The sequence below is a fragment of the Delphinus delphis genome, chromosome 4, assembly GCF_949987515.2.
Source record: "Delphinus delphis chromosome 4, mDelDel1.2, whole genome shotgun sequence".
In the NCBI taxonomy this organism is placed as follows: domain Eukaryota; kingdom Metazoa; phylum Chordata; class Mammalia; order Artiodactyla; family Delphinidae; genus Delphinus; species Delphinus delphis.
The window spans coordinates 7,935,224-7,956,038 of record NC_082686.1 but is presented as its reverse complement, the minus strand read 5'-3'; the positions used below and the strand labels follow the sequence as shown (position 1 = coordinate 7,956,038).

At 42.8% G+C, this 20,815-nt stretch overlaps 1 protein-coding gene across 4 annotated transcripts in view; it reads left to right on the top strand.

Annotated features, from left to right (window-relative positions):
• The first annotated feature begins 2,215 nt into the window (after positions 1-2,215).
• Positions 2,216-20,815, top strand: part of DYRK1A (dual specificity tyrosine phosphorylation regulated kinase 1A) — a 144,592-nt gene continuing 125,992 nt past the window's right edge. For 2 of the 4 annotated variants that reach the window (XM_060010304.1, XM_060010303.1), the window contains exon 1: positions 3,359-3,381. The gene's annotated coding sequence lies outside the window, so the exon portion shown is untranslated. Of the gene's footprint in view, positions 3,382-20,815 lie in introns of all 4 variants that reach the window. The other 2 variants (XM_060010305.2, XM_060010306.1) reach the window with 2 other exon arrangements.

Sequence of the window (20,815 nt, the reverse complement as noted above, 5' to 3'; positions counted from 1 at the left end):
TCTTGAGACACTGTCATATTCTTTTCAGGTTATCTAGAAGACTACTTATGCAAGTTTCCTTCATTACCAGCAATAAACATTTTTTAAAAATAAATTTATTTGTTTTTATTTTTGGCTGCGTTGGGTCTTCATTGCTGCGCAAAGGCTTTCTCTGGTTGCGGTGAGCGGGGGCTACTCTTCATTGTGGTGCACGGGCTTCTCGTTGCGGTGGCTTCTCTTGTTGCAGAGCACGAGCTTCAGCAGTTGTGGCTCACGGGCTCAGTAGTTGTGGCTCGCAGGCTTAGTTGCTCTGCAGCATGTGGGATCTTCCCGGATCAGGGCTCAAACCCATGTTCTCTGCATTGGCAGGCGGATTCTTAACCACTGTGCCACCAGGGAAGTCCCACCAGCAATAAAAAATTGAGTCAAATTTAATTTAGTGTTAAAGGTTGCAGATGCTTAAGTGTCCTGATAGAAGTGGAACTGTGGTGGATGGGGGTGGGTTTGGCGGTGGGAGCAGGGAGAAGAGAAGCAGGAGGGAGGAAGGAGTTGGTTGTATAGGTGGAAGTGTAAGTTTGGGCAGAGTCAAGATTGCAATCTCTCACCCTCAATAGGGACACTCTTCACCACTTCCTTCAAAACAATCAAGTTGAATGTGGACTTTAACTGCATTACTAATTTTGAAAAAGTCGGCACTCTAAAAGAACTTTTGATAGTCATGGCAACTTTTGATACCATGAGAATCAGTCTGAAGTAAGTTATTTGCCTACTTTTTGCCTAACTTATCTTAAGTTTAGTCTGGTTTCTTTCATGGCCTGTGCTAATTTGAATGGTTGCCTTAGTATATCAAGGTTCTGATAACTGTAGGAGGGAAACATTTGTTGGAAAAACTCAAGTGTCTTTTCTCCAGTCACACAGGATAGAGACCAGTATTTATAACGGGGTTGTTTTTCCTTTTGATTTGTACTAAAAGATTAAAAACATTTTATTTACTGGAGTATAGTTGATTTACAATGTTGTGTTAGTTTCAGGTGTACAGCAAAGTGAATCGGTTAGACATACACATACATCCGCTCTTTTTTTAGATTGTTCTCCCATACAGGCCATGGGGTTGTTTTTCTTTACACCTGTAAGATTGTATCTGCAGCCACTGTACTTATGAACGGTTTAAGCTTCAGAAAAAATTGATATGAACATTATCATAAGATTGCAAAAACAAGCTTAGAAATAAATCCATAAACTGGTGAATAAGAGTAAAATAATATCTATAATATCCTTTTTACCATAATATTAAATGCCATTTTACTAGACTGGTACAAAATATAATTTCAGACAGTGGCTGTCTACTAATTACACAGTAGCCAGCACAGCAGGGCTACTAGCATACCTAGGTTTTAATGCCTGGGGAGCACACCTCGCAATATTTAGTCGGGCAGAAGGTCTAGATAAAACAAAGATAAACCAAGGCCAGAATATTAATAAATTGTGGGCGGATCTAGAATCTGGAAACTGAGACGATACATGAAAAAGGAAATCAGGGAGTTGGACAAAGATACAGTAACAGCTTAAGACGATTAATTTTCGGGGAATTCCGACGGGGAAGGAAGGCTGTGCCCGGAAAGGCGGGAGGGGGGGTTGAAATCCGTGGGAATGCCTGGGAGAGCCTGCACAGCCTAAAGTTTTTATGATGGCTCCGTCCATAATTTCTGTACGCTTGCATTGGCCGCCTCAAAGACCGAGCGACAGGATTTAATCAAGGTGTCAGCCGCAGGGGCATCGTGAATACGGGCGAAGCGTCCGGAATTCCTGAGATGTCTGAAACGCGGAGGCGGCCTCTTCCCCACCCCCCGCCGCAGCCTCCGTGGGCATTTTCCGGCGAGGGGGGCACGCGAGCCCTTCGAAGAACAGCTTAAATCCGCGGACGTGCGCGGCTGGCGCGCTCCCCGGGGATGAAGGTGAGAACCCCCGGCCCGGGCGCGCGAGGGGTGGGTTCCCCGGGTCCCCGCGTGGCCTCAGAGTCCAGCCCCCCTCCCCCCGGAGCGGGCGGGGCTGCGGGCGCACGACGCGGAAGCGCTGGGCTGTGAGGGCGGTGGCGCAGGGCCCGCGCGCGCTCTGCGGGCCGCAGTCGGCGCGGGCGCGGCGGGCGCGACGGGAGCGGGGCGGGGCGCGGCTGGGCGGCCGGGGAAGAGGCGGGCGCTCGCGCACAGGCCGGGCCGCCGCCTCGCCCCCCTTCCTCTTCCCCTTCCCTACCTCGGCCCGGCCATCCCCCTCTTCTCCCCTCCCCCGAGCGAATCACGCGCCCTCCTCTGACACTCGTAGCGGGCCCGAACTCCGAATTTATCCTTCACGTGACCTGAGGGGGTTGGGTGGTTGGTTGGGGACGGAGGGGGAGAGGGAAAGGAGGGAACGGAATCTGCCGTTGCCCGAGCAACAGGCCCCGCCCGCCGGCTTGGGGCCGGGGGGCGGGAGGAGGACGTCAGCACGTCAGCCGGGGTTTTGCGTTTTGATTGACAGTTGCTATAGCGACCGGGTCGGTCCGTCGCCATTTTGTTGGTTGGTTTTTTTTTAAACCCTTTCGCTTCCCGCCCGAATAATAATAAAAAGCCCCATTGGAGTGAGGCGGGGGTGGCGGCGGCAAGAGCGGCGGGGGGATCCGGGGAGACTGCTGCCGTCGCTGCTGCTGATCGCGGCCCGGGACGGGCTCAGGGAGCGGACACCCGGAGCGGGGGGTGCGGGCGCCGCCGCCGCCGCCGCTTCTGCTGCTGTTCCTGCTGCTGCTGTTGGTGCCGCTGCCGCCGCCGGCGAGCGGGCGGGACCGGTGTGAGTGTGAGAGAGTGTGTATGTGAGTGAGCGTGTGCGAGGACGAGTGTGCGTGCGTGTGTGTGTGAGTGTGTGTGAGTGTCTGTCTGTCTGTGCGGGGACTCGGGGGCGGGCGGTTCGGGCTCTCCTGGCGGAGGAGCCGCCGCCGCCGCCGCCGCCGCCGCTCGGGCCCCGGCGCTTCTCGCTGCGCAGGTTTGGAGCGCGCGCCATTTTGTGAGATTTACAAAATCCTCCTCGGGAAGAAGCCACCGGCAGCGGCCGCGACTCGGCGCCCGGCCTCGCCGCCGCCGCCCTCCGCGCCGGGCCGGGCCTCGCGGCCCCGCCGCCGGGAGTCGGGGTCCGGGGACTGCGGTATTTGCCGGGGAGGGTGCTGTCGCCTCCCCGGCCCCGGGCGCCGCTGGAACCGCGAGCCGGAGAGAGACTGAGGAGGCTGCGGCTCGGCCGCGGAGCCGGGAGCGCCGGGGGCGGAGAGAGGAGGCCGGGGCGGCGCTGGCTGCGGAGGCCGCGGCGAGAGCGCAGCGGCGAGAGCCCGAGGCAGAGACTCACCGGAGGGAACGGCGCGAGCGCCCCGCCATCGTCCCGGTGAGTGTCCGGCCCGGCCCGGCCGCGGCCCCGCCCGGCCCGGCGCCCGGCTCCCCCCGCGGCCTGCAACCGGGCCCGTGCCGAGGCCGGCCGGGCGGAGGGAGGGACCTGCCATTTTAGGAGGAGGCGCCGCGGCCCGGGGCCGGCCGCCGGGGGAGGGAGCCCGACAGGCCCGGTCCCGGAGGAGAGGCGGGTGCGAGCGGAGGGAAAGTTGCGGAGGGTGGGAGATGGGGCCGCGGCCTCCCGGGAGCTCCCGGGAGCCGGGGCCTGGGGGCCGGAGAAAGCGCCAGACCTTCACTGGTCGCCCGAGCGAAGGGGAGGAGGTTGTCTTCCTCCTCCTCCTCTTCCTCCTCATCCTCTTCCCCCAGCTCCTCCCTCGTCCCTCCTCTTGGTCCCCACCAGTGTGGGAACGGCCGGGGTTCTCCGCAAGGACAATGCGCGGGTTAAGAAAATGGGGCTGGCTGCCGGGCTAGGCGCCGGGGAAGGTCGCGAGTCCGGTCCCCGCGCGGCCCTTTTGGGGTGTGTGCTGGAGCCAGGGCACTCGGCATGCTCCGAAGTTGTGCAGTGAGTGCAAGTGAGCCCGGCCACTCGAGGTGGATTGATGACTTGTTTAGCAGCGGGAGGAATTGGTGGCTGAGGATGCGTAAATTATAATTGATACCTGGGTATTGCAACGGAACTTCACAAGTCTGTTAATAGGCACAGACCCACTCTCGTTTAGAGACACCGGAGCTGCTGAATAGCTTCACACTTAGCGAAAGGCCCCTCCCGGGTCCGAAATAGTTAAAAAATGGCAGAATTAGTGAGTGAGTGACTCTGACCACTTCTCTGTGCCTGTCGTCCAACCCTTGGATGATGTGAATCTTGTAATCGAGGTGCAGTACTTGAATGCCAGCACCATTTGGTTCTTGAATTCCGCCCAAGTTGTTAGAAAATACATCTTATAACATTGTTTTCACACTGATTTAAAGATTAGGACGAATAGTGCCAGGCACTTTTCTTCAGGGCCTTATGTGTATTAAGTCGCTTATCCTCCCGGTAGGAACTGTTACCCATTTCACAGATGAGGAAACTGAGCGATGACTCATCCAAGGTCATACAGCTGGGACCAGGAGTCTGTAGCCAGCCTGGGCTCTTAATCACTAGGGTATAACTCATTATTGTAAATACTGGCAAATTTTGGAGCGATCTGTGTGTAATGACTCAGGATTCTAACCTAGAGCTTCTGTCCACGTATAGTGTTTTGCATGGAATTAACTTTGTGGTTTGCGGAAGCGGAAAGGAAAGGTTGAGGTGAGGGCCTCTGAATGAAACTAACTAGTCAGCTTCTGCCCCCCCGGCCCCCCCCCCACCGCTCCCAGTCAAACTACGTAGACAATTTTTGAATGGAAGGAATTAAAAAATATTCTTCAGTGCGTTTTGTTCACACTTAAATTTAATTATAGTCATGTAAGTATTGATGAGTCATAAGAAAGTTTTGTGCAAAGTTATTTTTAGTTACTTTTTATCTTTGAACACTTAAGATTTTCTCTGTGATCCCTTACACTTTACATATACAAAGTATTTAAGAATGGATATATTTAATATTTTGGGGGCGTTTTCATAATTCAGTGGAATTACCTTTAGCTTTTGTTTTGTAAACTTCTTATATCTTGATAAGTTACGAGAATTTTTTTTCAGCTAGAGTATAAATGTGGAAAGAGAATTAAAATTTCAGGTGCTAAGATTTTAAACGGAAGATCATTTCAAAGAGACTGCAGTTATGAAAAAAGTTCACTCCGTTAGATTAAGATTTTTGGTATACATATGACTTACACTTAAAGTGTACACCCAGCGCTTTTGGAGGATTTGCCTTGGAGTAGCAGTGATGTTTATGGTGGCTGTCCAAATTCATTTAGACTTCAGACCTTGCCAAAAAGTTGAGTCCTGTCAATGTCTACAGCAAGTTGTAATGTAAAACTGAGTATAAAAAGTTCATAAGAAGCGTGAGCTCAGAAGTTAATTATCCTGAAAGGAAGGGTCACTCCTGTGTCTGTAAGGTGAAGACTCACTCCTTTGAAATCTAAAAAAGATTATGGATTTGAATAGAATTAAGTGAGTGGATGGTCCTTATTGGTAGGGGTGGGAGATGGACTAAGTGATCTAGTGAGATCTTGTTTTTGTTTGGAATATGGAATTTAGGTTTAAGATCGTTTCTTACATTTCTTTTAAAGACTTTTTGGTGGAATTCAATGGAAACTTACAAACATACATAGTTACTGTGTCCTGGGGATTCAAAAATTGAGTTAATCCAGCCTCTTTTAAGGGCACTAACATTCAAAACAAATGAAGATGTTCCATTGTAATGCAGTGTCTTGTTTGGGAATGTAGATGTTAAAAAAACCCCTGCCTTAGAATTTTTTTCCTCTAGAATATTGTCTGATGTCTGCCCCTTAGTTTCATTTATGGAGATTTTTTTGTGTGTATGACTTAGAGATGTTGTGGTGGGGAGTGTGGTAAGTGCAACAACTGGTATTTAAAGAATTTACATAGGTTTTTGTAGAGCTACAAATCCCCATGAAACCAAATTTAAGATAACTTGTTATAATACGTGGTGAGAGTGACCTTTGGCATATGTTTTGTTTTGAAACTATGTAAAGAAAGAAGATGCTAATTTGTATTGAATCTTGGGTACTACTTGACAACGAAACAAAAAAAAGGTTAGAAGTTTAGAATGCCCAGGGATGTTTTCACATGCATGTTTATGCTTGGCAACTATCTAGTCATGGGGAGAAAACTTGAATAGAAGTAACTTTATTATGAGTGAGAAGGGAATTAATTGCCTTCTACGTGATCTTAAAAATAAGCTTAATAGAAGAGGAGGCTTCATTTGTGACTTTATTTGTGGTAAGGTGTGTGCCAAATTTTCTTTGCTTTAACATTCACTTTTCCCTTGTCTCAAAGAACTTTCACATTTCCTACATACCCACCCCCACCCGCAAGCAGTTTCTCTTTTTATCCCCCCCCCAGAAAACCTTTATCTCAACCCAGCAGAGCCCCAAAACTTCCAGAGTCTTTATAAAGAACTTGATTTTTCTCTCCCAAAATTTTAGTAGTCTTAGAATTTTGTTGTATTACTATCAGTAAATTTAAACTGTGAGTTAAGAATCACTATTTTCTGTTGAGTTTTTGGGTGGTTTTACCTCCAGATACTTGTGTGTATTTTCTGTTTAGAAGTAAAGATATTACTTGAAGCTATCAAACATGATCACCTGAAACTTGACACTATCATACTTTGCCCTGTAAGGTGAAATGCATGACTTTATTACTTTCGTGTGAGCACCTTACATGTATATATAGTGGTTATGCTTTTGGAAGGACTTCTTACCATATATCATTTTGACAATGGGCAACGTTTTGATGGCTAGAGAAATTATAGTAATTCATAACCCAAGGCGTGCACAGTTTTGGTTTAAAAATTTTGGGGGAAGGGGTTAAAATTTGTGGTTAATTACTTGGAAAAATCATCAAATTATTTTAAATTACTTAAAATTTCTCCCCAGTTGCCTCTAAATAAAGAAATCATTTGAAATCTTGCCTTATGTCAATGCTATAATGTTAAGCTAGAGCTGTAAAGTTTACCATTGGTTATGTGAAAGTGAAATGTTGACTTCACATGACTAAAGTAATTAATTTAAGGCTCTTATTAGGCAAGAGACAAGTCTTGTTTCCTAACCTAGTGGCTACAGGCAGCCTTAGTTTCATTTTTTGGTATATGAAAACAAAATGACTTGGAAATATTGCATTGTATAAACCAGCTAAATGTTTTTAAAAAGTTTTGGTTTTGCTTTGAAATCCTACTTCCAGAGTTGTATAACAATTTAAAATTCTTTATTGGAGATAACTTATGGTACATTGAACATCTAAGATAATGTGGTTCCTTGTAGGCATACTTTTTGCTAATACAGAACCATTTTGGCTTTTCAGCAATTGATTCTTCTCCCAGAGCTATGTATCCTCTCTTCTAGAAGGTGACTTTTAAAAGTTTGTAATACTGTTAAAGTTTTGTTTGTTTGATGGACGTGTGCCCATATCTGATACATAGTGCATAATAGTTTAAAATGTATCTTTACTCTTGATGAATTATTTTCAGTTTTATCTCCCCATAATTGGATTGCTTGTTCAAATTGATTTTGTGGAGAGGGGCTTAGTGAACTGGTTTAACATGGAATGAAACTGGTTTCAGCATCACCTCTATTTTAAATAACATACCTGTTCATTAAATAATCCCCTTATTTCTCTAAGTATATAAAATTTCGACTGGAAAGAGTTTATTATTTTTTTAAGTTTTATGGGTATTTGTGGTTAAGGTTGGCAGTTTAGCACATGCATTTGGGTAAGAAGATGCTCAAATTGTGACATCTATCCAAAATCTGCTTGATAGCAAGTTAGAGATAGCAGCTGAGGAAGCATGATAACTGTGGAGAGAGTATTGGCCTGTGAGATGGTGCCAGGCAGAGCCTCCTGAGTCAGGCAGGTCTGGAATCTCAACAGGTCCTGCCACTCACTGGCAGTGTGGACTTAAGGCACAGTGATTTTTCTAAGTATCAGTTTTTTCATCTGTAAAATGGGGTTGATGATACTTACCATGGGGTTCTTGTGGAGACTGAGATAGCACACATACATTTCTTAATAGCTTTCTCCCTCTTTCCTCTTCTTCATTGATACTCATCTTTATGGTCTCAGCATAAATTCTACTTCTTCAGAGGCCTTCCCCCAAACTCCAGTCTAAGTGAGATTCCTTGGCCATGCATTCTTACAGACTCTGCTTTTTTTGACAGCCATCACTAAATGTTGCTATACAGTTATTCATATGTACGCGTAAGTACACATACTCATTTATTGTATGTCTCTCCCTCTCTCCACTAAACTGTAAGGTCCATCTGGGCAGGAATAATTCTGTAACCCCAATGCCTGGCACGTAACAGGTGTAGCTAAATGTACATGTACATGGAATGATGGAATGAGGAACCTGTGTGCCACATTCTGCCTGAGCACCATTCCTTAGTTCTGCAACCTTGGGCAAAGTAGCTTCTGAGCTTTAGTGTCCTGTATCCAGATGTGCAGAGCACCCGCTGCCTTGCCCAGGATTTTGAGAATGTGAAATGAGATACTGTAATGAGGTGTTCCGCAAAAAGCGTAAAATGTAAGTTGGTACAGTAGCAATAATTTCAGTAGTGAGATTACCCAAGAATTTATAATTAGAGTTTCAGCTTTACTGAGCTGGTAAGTAGCTGTTATGTAATATTTATTAGTAACTTAATCTTTCTATATGCATTAGTTGGAACACAAGATTGGACCTATGTTCTGACTAAATACAGTGGCTTAAACAAGGAGTTTACTTCTCTCTCATATAAGTAGCCTAAGGCTGATTGTGGTGGCTCCAAGATATAGGGGACCTTGGTTCCTTCTGTCTTGTTTTTCTATGCTTAAGGGGACACCATTTCCTGTATAGTTCAAGACAGCTGCTCACCACATTCACAGTCCAGGAACAGGATGTGGGGAGAGGACATCCCCTCTTTAAAGACAAACCTGGAAGTTGCATATGTGACTTTTGTTCACACCCATTGGTCAGAACTTAGGTGGCCACATGTAGCTGCAAAAGAGGCTGGGATATGTGGTCTTCAGTAGGTAGCTGTTTGGCTGAAAATCTGTTTCCACTGAAAGAAGAGAATCGGGGGGTGGGGGGATTATGAAACATTGCCTGTCACACTTTCAAATGTTTTGGAAGAAACTTACAGAAATGAACTTTGAAAAGACAACTTATTGCACTAATTAATAAGTTTATATTCCATATTTGCTCTTTTGAGCAAATTACTCTTTTGAACTATGGTGTACAAATTGAAATAGACTATCAGTACATAGTATATAGAGTATATACATATGTAGTCAGATTAGAAAAAATGTAACTAAACTTCTAGTAGTGAAGGAATTTTGGGTCACATTATTTTACTATGGTGTTTTCTGATAGAAACATGATTCTTGATTGCTTTGACTATTATATGTAAACAGTATTTGAAATCTAAGCTCTTGGATTTAGTTTTAGCAGTCCCCTTGACCGTTTTGTATGTATTTGTGCGCATATCCTCAGCAAGCAATACTAGGATATTGTGATTCAGTATCGCAATATCTTGTTAGGTTTTCAGTAAATGTTTGAATCACTGAAGTTGCAAGGAGGATGATAGCAGTGATATTTAAACATTTACTGTCCAGTATCTTCCTCTTTATTTCGTGGGTTTGACAAAAGAGGAAGGTCTAGGATTCTTTGAACTAGCGTATAATTAGGTCAAGTAGAGACCTGAGGAACTAATGGGTCTCAAACAGTTTTCAGGAGAACTTGTCAAAGTTGTGGGATTCCCAAGCTCCGATACTTCTCTTTCTGTAGGTATGGGTGACACTCTAGAATCCCCTTTCTTAATTTGGACTCCAGGTAATCCTGATGCAGTAGAAACATTTTGAGAAACATAGACGTAGTTCATTTCTCATTTTAGAGAAGGAAGGGGATGCAGAGAAAATAAATGACTTAACCAGTGCCTCAGAATAAGCAGGTCTGGGGGTTCTTTGTTCTTTCTACAGAAGAGGGGACAGAGAATAGAGTACAACTGCATTTTTTTTTTTTTGGCGGTACGCGGGCCTCTCACTGTTGTGGCCTCTCCTGTTGCGGAGCACAGGCTCCGGACGCGGAGGCTCAGCGGCCATGGCTCACGGGCCCAGCTGCTCTGCGACATGTGGGATCTTCCAGGACCGGGGCACGAACCTATGTCCCCTACATCGGCAGGCGGACTCCCAACCACTGCGCCACCAGGGAAGCCCTGCATTTTTGATTTTATAGGAAGATCTGTTGTTTTCAAATATGTTGCTATTTATGTGTGAGCTCATTGGTAGTGAATGGTTGGCTCACTTACCTGTCTTCTTAGCCTCTTTGAAGAATAGCCTGAGTTGGTCAAATAGTATTTAAAGGTGGGAAACTGAGGTTTTAATTCAGGTGTAGTTAGTGTTGGTGCTGTAGTGAGTAGGGTAGTGTATCTCCAGCGTTAGGGTAGATGACAGGTAGGTTTTGACCTGGCATGTTTAGAAGGAACAAAGGGAGGTCATGTCCTCAAATTATTACTTTCCTTTTCTTCTGGTTTGCTTGCAGTTCTCACTGTTGAATTCATTCCTTTAGATTAAGGTAAGAGCTGGATTCCCTAATTTAAAGTGGAAATATTCCCAGAGGAATATCCTTTATCTGTTATCAGGCTAACACTTTATTTTTATCATTTAGCTGGCTGTCATTTTAAACATTGGAGAGTAGCACCTGCACTAATAAGAGAGCTTTTTGGGATGGGGAGGGAAGGATAGGGCACATGTGCCCTTGCCCAAGGAAACCAAAGGCATGTTTGAGAAATGTCTGCTTGTGGTGCAGTCCTGGAAGGGTTCACGGAGGCTTCTCTGGTGGCCGGAGGTTGGTAGCATTAGACTGGCACTTGCTGGCCTTCTGTTGCTAAGAGTGTCCGTAATGGGACTGTGGGTAATTTTGCTGAGGACCACTGGGCTTGATGGAATACGGAGTCATTGGAGTAGGAGTGTTCTCTTTTTCTTAGTGTTTTTTCATCGTTTTAGGGCTCCTATTTGAGCAGTCTTATATCAGACATAAAAGGTATCATTTTGATCTAGAGAATTTTAGTTCTTAACAATCAACAAGTTATGTATTCTCACGATTAAAAAAAAAAAAAGATCCAGCCCGGTAGAATGGTGTCACCTCCCCACCCCCTGTGCTCCATAAGTAATAGCTATTTAGTTTTTCCTACTAGAAATGTTCTATACATATAAATGTACAACTGTATATGTAAACATTTAGTATATACACGTCTGTTACAAAGCTGTATATTTAGTGCGATCCTGATTTTTTTTTAGTGTGACATTGTGTGTGTGTGTGTATCCACTCTGTGTACTTAAAATCAAAAGCAAATGGGATCATGCTGAACACACAGTTTTGCAACTTAAGCTTCTTGATCATCTTAGAACTATTCCCATATCAGGTGGTAGAGTTTCCCTGTTTTTTTAACGGATGGGAAGTATTCCATGTTATGGATGCAGCACAATTGAGTCAGTCTCCATTAAAAAGCATTTAAATTATTTTCCCCTATCTTTGCTATTTTTAAACAATGCTGCAGTGTACATCCTTGTACATGTAACTTTTCTGTGAGCATTAGCCAGAGAGTATATATTTATAAGGGAAATTGCTGGTTCACCAGGTATGTGCACATTTGAATATGTATTACCAAATTGTCTTCCAGAAAGTAGCACCAATTCGTACTTCATCAGCAGTGTCTGAGAGTGTATAGTTTCCCAAATCTCACCAACACTGGTGTTATCAAAGCTTTAAATCTTTGTTAATTTAATAGGTGAATAGTGAAGTCTAATTGTTTGAATTTGCATTTCTTTATGAGTGAATTTGAGCATCTTAGTTGTACTGTAAGTCTTGTACATTAAATAACAAAGTATTCATTCTTTGTTGTTTAGTTAAAATTGTTCTGTGATTTTCCTGTATTTATTCTGTTGAATGAAAAACTGTTTTGATAAATTGTAAATGCTTATAATTGTACCTGCTTTGATAAATTGTAAAAGGGGCTTCTTGTTCCTCTTCAGCTGAGGAAACATTTGCCTGTCCTCTGTATAAGATATGTGAATTACGGCGGTAGAAACTTTGACTACAAAAGTAAATAAGGTTTGGTGACCTGTGCTGTTAGTGTTGAGACAGTTGTGTGTATACAGGCAAAATTAGCACAGGTAAGACCATGGCTGCTAACAGTTAGAGCTATTGCCATACAAAGAACTAATTAGAAGAACGTGGGGAAGGCAGACAGATTGGGCATCTGAGCAGGCCTTGTGGAGGAGGAGGGATGGGAGCTTGGTCTCGAAGAATGGATGGGCTTTTTACAGTAGAACCTGGGGAAGTGACAGTCGGCTGGAAGAAGTCATATGGGCACCTGTGGTGGTGTGCCTGGAGTTTAAGAGCGTGTGTGTGTGTTTATGTGTGTGTGTGTGTGTTATGTTGGGGGAGGGATAGGAACAATTGCAGTGAGAAATGAGAGTTATGGGTCTTAAAAGGAATTTGAATTTGGGGCAATTGAAGGTTTTTCAGCAGGGCGATGATGGCAGATCCATGGGTTAGGGAGATGACAGCCTAAGAAGGAAGGTTTTGAAAGGCTCATTCTAGGTGTACAGGCATGAGGAATAGGAGAGGGAAAAACAAGACAGAGGGAGAGCCAAGTTTGGAACATGTTGAGTTCCTAATTATTTAATTTTCAACAGAACAAAGTGAATATTGCTGGATTCAAATAGCAACGTGACCCAGGTTTTGGAGATAGAGAGGAGAGAATTCAGCTTTGGTGGCAGTATAGTAAAGGCCATGACGAGTTGAATGACTGGCTGCATGGGACAGTTGAGAATATTTCCTGGTAAGGTCCTGAAGGAACTGTGGAAGAACAGAAGATAGAATTATTATTGTAGCTCAAACCTTACATTAGTGACAGGTGGAAGTAATTTGTAGCACCATTAAAAATGAGCTAAAAAATGGGGCAGTGGGAGAAGGCAGTGTCAGAAGCTGTGATTCTGGAAAGGAACAGGTTGTATCATAGTTCACGGTTTGAAAAGTATAGAGTAGTTAAACATGTGAGAGTTTAATTTATTCTGAGTGTCTTAGTATTTTCCTGAAAAATACCATATTCTGTTTATTTTCACATATGTCGTTATTGGGAGACCAATCATCTAAAAAGCATTTATCTTGTGAGGCAGATAGAGCTATTTATTGAGTACCTACTAGTGCCAAACATGGCACTAGGGCCTGGGAATCAATGCTGAAATAAAGCCCTCGCCGTGTGTGCCATCACGGAAGTTAGTTGTAGCGGGGGATCTTTAATAGCCTGCTCCTAATCCAGAGTAGGCTTAAGGACTCAGTCTAGAGTATACATGAATTTTCATTAAAGGGAACACAGGCTATGAAATTGAGTAATGTTTGATGTTGCTTTTGGAGGTCAAAATTTTTGTCTCCTTTTAAGAGTCCCTTTGACAGTTAATTTTAGGTTAAAGTTTATTTGGATATAAGTAGGACTGCTGTCTTTAAGACAGATACTGTCTGCTGAAAAATTTGTTCTGATTTGATCGTTTCTCCTTGAAAAAGAACAGCTGTCATCACAGTGGTGTGTTTTACTTCACCTTTACATCAAACACATTTTATTTATTTATTTATTTATTTATTTATTTATTTATTTATTTATTTATTTATTTATGGCTGTGTTGCATCTTCGTTTCTGAGCGAGGGCTTTCTGTAGTTGCGGCGAGTGGGGGCCACTGTTCATCGCGGTGCGCGGGCCTCTCACTGTTGCGGCCTCTCTTGTTGCGGAGCACAAGCCAAACACATTTATTTTTGAGAGACCTTACTGTGGTACAAAAGACTGTTTCATTAAAGTTTTCCAAAAGAGCAATGGTGAGAAAATTATTAGGATCTCAACATATTTTGCAATCTAATTTCAATTTTTGAATTTCCTTATAGTGGTTCTGTGGTACAGTTCAAAATGTCAGTAATGCTAGGTAAATTTACCTAAGAATTGGCCTGAAGGCCCACAGCTACTCAGCAGTACTGGAGTCAGCTATGCAAAGGGAAGAAATTGAAGACAGAAGTCTTAGGATCCATGGGAGATGTTTGGAAGAAGGCTGTTTGCTGAATAAGATAAAGATACAGACATCTGAAGTAAAGGATGTGGGCATATAGGGAAGGTCAAGGAATAAAATTCAATAGAATGGATAGAAATGGAGGAGAGATTTGAACAAATGGATGAACAAGAATTCTCAGTTCTTTAAAAAAAAAAAAAAACCTCTTTAATGATTTATTGTGACTTCTAGGGGAAAGACTAGACTAGTCATAGGACCCCCTACCTGGATGATCTGGCTCCAGCTGACTTAAGCTGTCCTGCCTCCCATGTCTTTGCATGTCTGCTTCCTGGGCCAGCCATCATCCCTTCTTTGTTTTAGTTAACTTCTTTTCCTCCTTCATTTTCAGTTCAGATATTACTTTGTCAGGGAAAGCAGAGTCCTGTCCTAGTCACCTCTTCTTTTTCAATATCTCATGTCTCCCTGTACTTTTCTTTCACAGTGCTTATCACAGTTGGTAATTTTTTTAGTGCTTGTTTTATTAATACCCTCCAGAGAGCAGGCGCAGTGGTGTCTTGCTTCCCCTTGCATTCTAAGAGATTGGCAAGTGTTTGGCGTATGGTGAGTACCAAATAAACATTTGTTGAATGAATCAGTGAACTACGTTTTGGTCTTTACTAGTTGGTCTCAAGGACCAAATGATTACATAAGGGGAATGTACATTTGGTGTAAGAGTTGGACAGGGATTATGGGAGCCTTGAAGAAGAAGAAGAAAGGTGAATCCTGTCTTTTTAAAAATAAGCTTGGAAAACTATGTAGCCAGTAAAAAGACCAAGTTATTTACTCATGGATTAATTTAATCAGTGCATATTGAAATACCTACTAGTTGTTAGAAGTTCAGTGTTGGTATTAACGGAGTTGAAAGATTGTGCCTTCTCTATTAAAGGAGTACATAATTTTACTAGTTTATTGAAATAGATACAGTTTTTAGTTTCATTTGGAATGGTTTTAAATTGTGGAGGGAATCAGGCTGGATGTTCTTTATGATTCTTAGCCAGCAAAGTGAGGTTCATTCAGCAATTATATCTGGAATGTCAATCCAGCATTTGCAGTAGCTCTCGGGTTCACATTTAAAATAAGCTCTAGCTTTGACGTCATTTAAAAAGTGATAGAAGGGACTTCCCTGGTGGTGCAGTGGTTAAGAATCCACCTGCCAGTGCAGGGGACATGGGTTTGATCCTTGATCCGGGAAGGTCCCTCTTGCCGCAGAGCACCTAAGCCTGTGCACCACAACTACTGAGCCTGTGCTCTAGAGCCCGCGAGCCACAACTGCTGAGCCCACGTGCCACAACTACTGAGGCTGCATGCTCCACAACAAGAGAAGCCGCCACAATGAGAAGCCCGTGCGCCTCAATGAAGAGTAGCCCCCACTCGCCACAAGTAGAGAAAGCCCTTGCACAGCAACGAAGACCCAACGCAGCCAAAAAAAAAGTGATAGAAAAGTGAAGAAAGTGGTTTGGATGCGTTTTGGCTTTACTTTTTCTTCACATTTGGACAACAGAACAGGAAGAATGATTGAGGGAAAGTTCGTTGATGGATTTTCAAAAGAATTGAGTCTTGTAGTTAGAAAATTACTGAAGCTTTTGATCTTGTCAGGTGAATGATCTTTTTAAAAGCTTAAAAGGGACTTGTTTTAAAGTAGTTCTGAAACCTTTCTCGGGGACTAGTTTCTGTAGTAAATATTTAGAAAAGCAAATATTCAGATTTTATGTTTTGGCTCTTTGCCTGGCCCCTTGCCAGGCCCTTGGGATGTAGTTGTGAGTTAGATGGACATACATGGTCCCATTCATGGTCATGAAGCTCTTCAGTATGGTTAGAGTTCACTGTAGAGAACTCTAAAGGAAACTTGGCTTGATGCTTCCATCATCCAGCTATCCATTTGTCCATCTATTTATGTATTCCTTGAACTTAGTTCTGGTGGCAACATGTTAGACTATATTGTTGCTTCATTTCTGATAACAAAGGGGCTAAGGGGGATAACGTTTATAGTACCAATGTAAAGTAGAAACTTGGATCTTCAGCTTGTTGGCACTGGCAGATTTTTTTAAAAAAAAGATGTTCATGTAAATCAGTGAGTTTCTCTTATTAAAAAATAAACTATTTAATAATGGTAACATTATTAAATAATGCTAGTATTGATTGCCTGCTATGGGCCAGACTCTACATATTCATTGTTAGTTATTTTAATATTATCAGCAGCCCTAGAAGGTGGTGGATAGTATCTGTTTATAAGTTAGAAAACTGAGATGCAGGGAAGTAAATTTGCTTAAGGTTAATCATAGTAGATTGCTTATGCTGCTTCCAGGTAATAAAAAACCCAGTGAACAGTTATGGGCCCTAAAGTTAAACATTGAGATAGAAAAGAAAAAGGAGCATAGAGCTTCTATAACCCATTAATTGAAGAAATAGATAAAAGTTCTGGTATGCTGGGATTGATGCTTTGTGCTACTGGTTCATTAGTCTTTCAGATAATTAACCAGAACATCTAATCGCTTTCTATGTTTGGGGAATTCTTTCCCTTAAGAATCTTGGTGGGTGGTAGACGTCTTCCATTACGAAAGCCAGTTGCTCACATTCTCTGCATTTTTGGGGGGTTAGGATGCAATCATATGACCTGGGACCTCCATTCCACTACCTCAGAAGCCAGTGATTTGCAGAAGCAGGCACTTTGCAGAGTCTGTGTTCTGCAGTGCAAGGGGGATGGCAGCTGCGGCTCTTCTGGAGGCAGTCAGTGACAGATCCAGTTGTAGCATTTAGTTCCGGGGTCAGTGGTATCTCTACAAATCACAGGGACCGAATCCTGTGTTGTCTCCACCGGACCAGATCTGTGGTTTGAATTTTCGGTGTTCTTGGTTATGTAGCCTTCCAGCCTGGCCCTCCTGGGGTTTTCTGTGAGTTGCCTAATACACTTTAATAACTTCCTTTACAGTTTCAACAAAGGTAGAGTTAGTTTCTTTTGTTTGCAACCAAGAACCTTTACTCAGATGATACTAATTATGACAATAGACAATTCTAAGGAACTCTGTGGTCAGGGTTACCTGTATCTAGATTAGAATTTACTAAGTAGAAGAGTTCACAATATATATTAAGTGAAATACTCGTAAAACAACTTTGCTTATTGATTTAATGAATTTGCTGAATTTGAGTGCCTGTTCTAGTCCAGGATATGTTCTAGGTGTTGGAGATACAGGAGTGACAATGCAGGTAAGATCCCTGTACTCACAGAGCTTACGTTCTATTGTGAAATGTAGAATAAGCAAGAAAGCAAATAACATAATTGACCAAGAGTGATACATATCATGATAAAAATAAAGACAGGATAATGTGATAATGATGTGTGTGTGTATGTTTAGGAGTTGTATCTTATAAAAAAAAAACATTTACTTTAAAATTGTTGTCAGGAGTCATGACTTCTGTTTTTGACTATGGGGCAGTAACATTCTGAATTTACCCTCCAGCTAGGAAACTGGACAAAATACATGGAACAACTGTTTTCAGATATTAAACAATAGGCAGTGCAGAACCACGATCCCTAACAGATGGGAAACAAACGAGGAGGTCCTGTGATGGTGCACCTTTCTGCCTGGAGGCAGATCTCAGTGCAGGGAAGGAGATCCCCAAAAAAGCCAGTGAGTTGAGGAAAGAAAGATTGGAGTTGGGGGAGGCCAAAATGGTTCTGATTTGAGGAGCAGAGTTCTGGAAAGAAGGGAGTTATGCAGAGAAAGAGTTCCATAAATCTCCTTAGTGGTCCCCTTAAATGTTGACTGAATGCCAATGTGTGGTGCATGTGTAGGTACAGTTTTATGAAGGAAACATTTCTGGGGAAGGAATCCACTGGGAAGCTGTAAGCAGAACAATTTTCTGAGCTCACCCAGGGCTGGAAAATATTTGAGTACTTGATAGCCAAAGTAGAAAGATCTCATTATATGCTGCGTTGATTGAGACTCCAAAAGGGTCATGTCTTAATGGGGCTAAACTAGTCCTAGAATAAAGGTTACTCTAGATCCGTTTGAAAAAAATCTTAGAAACAAGCCTTAAAAGGGGCAAACTACAATTGACCCTTGAACAACATGGCTTGAACTGTGCAGGTCCACTTAACACGTGGATCTTTTCCAGTACTGCAGTACTAGATGATTTGCGGTTGGCTGAGTCCATGGATGCAGAACTGCAGATATGGATGACTGGCTGTGAATTTATACTTGGAGATTTGACTGTGTGGGGCGGTCAGCATCTCTAACCCCTCTGTTGTTCAAGGGTCACCTGTAATTTGAAAGTAATGTAATTGCGAGTCATTGCAAAGGCCAATACTCTTTAAAGAAACGTAAAGAAACCCAACACTCAACAGTGTAAAATGTCCAGCATCCAATCAAAAATTACTAGATGTGTGAAGACGTAGGTTAATGTGACTTACGATTAGAATATCAGTAAATTGAAACCAACCTAGAACTGACATGTTAGAACTAACAGGCAAGGACATGAAAGCAGTTACTGTATTCCATATGTTCAAAAAGTTAGAAATTATGAAAGGTATAAAAAGATCCAAATAAAACTTTTAGAGGTGAAAACTAATGTGTGGAATGAAAAATATATAGGATGGCATTAATGGCAGATTAGACATGGCAGAAGAGAAGATTAGTGAGCTTGAAGACAGAAGAGAAAACTCAGGAGAAACAGAAATGATAGAGAAAATGGAATTAGCAGACAAGGTTATTAAAAAATGGCTACAATATGCAGGGTCAAATGTCAGATCACTGTGTTGTACATCTAAAACTAATATTTTTTGTCAAATGTATCTCAATAAAAAATACAAATAAAACACAGGGTCAGATTGTGGTTAATGTTGACATCTTGATACATGAGTTTTGCTTAAAAAGAGCAATTGTGACTGCTACCTGAAGTTGGCTTGATGTGTAGTTAAGAGTAGTTGCAAATCATTATTTCAGCAAAGCACCAGGATATGGCGGAAGAACTTTATTGTGTAACAGGGTGTTATTTCTTGATATGTAACAATATTACCATAAAGTTAGAAACTTAAAAACAAGTACATTTATGGCCTCACAGTTTCTGTAGGTCAGATGTCTGAGCACAGCTTAGCTTAGCTGGGTCTCAGAGGGCTCTGGTCAAGTTATTGATGGGGCTTTGGTCTCATCTAAGGTGTAACTGGGGAAGAAGGTCTCCCCTAAGCTCATATGATTGTTGGTAGAATTCGGTACCCTGTGCAGTGTTGGATTGAGGGCCTCAGTTTCTTGCTACCTATTGGCAGACATCTGCCCTCAGTTCATTGCTGTGTGGTCCTTTCCAGCATGGCCACTACTTTCTCAAAGACAGTGAAGGAGCGAGTCTACGCACTAGACAGATACACAGTCTCATGTATCATAACCGCAGAAGTGACATCCCTTCATATTTCCTGTATTCTCTTGGTTAAAAGCAAGTCATAGGTCTTGGTTCAAGGGAAGGGTCTGTGGAAGGGCATGAACAGCAGGAGGCTGTGTCGTGGGAGCCATCTTAGAGTCTGTCCATTACAGACAGTAGAGTATAGTGGTAAAGAAGTGCTGTACATTTGATTGGATGCTGTACATTTTTGTACATTCCCTGGAGTCTGATCTAGATATCTGGCTTTGAATCCTAGCCCTGCCTTTTCCCAGCCATGAAAACTTCTCTGAGCCTCAGTTTCCCCGTGGGGATAATATATGCCTACTGTTCATAGCATTGTGAAGAGTAATAGAATGCTTGTAAAGCACTTAGGACTCCATCCTGCTCACTCCTAGTCATCTTCCCCATCTCAGTTTAGATGTCTGTGTTCAGGGAAACCTTCCCTGAGTCCTTCCCGTCTAGGTTAGGTTTCACAACACCTTGAACTTTTTCTTACCACGCCACCTGAATTTTATACCAGTTAGGTTTATTTATTTTTGTATCTGTTTTCTTTAGACTGAGCTGCTTAAGAGCAGGAGTTGCATCTGCTTTGTTCACTGCTGTCTCTTCAGGGCCTAGCATAGAATCATAGAAGGGCCTGTTGTATAGAAAACTCCATAAATGCTGAATAATTGAAAGAATGAGGTTAAACTGCATGCACTGTTTCTTTGAAATGGCATTTTTAGTGTTACCATACTGTGTTTTTTCCAAGTACTGGAGCAGTTAGTCTAAAAGATACTCCCTCTGTTTCTAGGATGGTCAGGATCTAGCATGGGAGACTGAGGCATAATAGTCTTAGAACTGTGATTAAAGACGTTTGCAGAGTGGATGCTAAAAAGTGGTAAAAAAGAAAAAAAAGAGGCTGACCGTATTGAGGATACAGTAGTAAAAATCAGTCCTATTGGATTAGAAGTAGGGTACACAGTAGAGAGTTTCTCTTGGCAGTAAATGTGCTCTGCAGATCACTCCATGGTGTGGTATGAAGGAAATAAGCTTGGAGAAAATTACCTTCTTGGAGATTCACAGTACACATTAGCATATTATAGGAAACCTGTAACATGGTAAGGGCAATCTTTATTAAGCTTGCTCTGAATAGTTTATAAACACACACATATCACAACCTAGTAAGGTATTATTTTCAAATAACTGATGATAAAAATTAGGTTTAGAGGTGAAGTAATTTTCCCTAGTGGTTGGTGAGATAGAATTCAAACCAGGTTCAGCCCTCACTCTTAGTTATTATTTGTATTGCTTCTGTGGAATATGTTTTAGCAAATATTAATTTCAT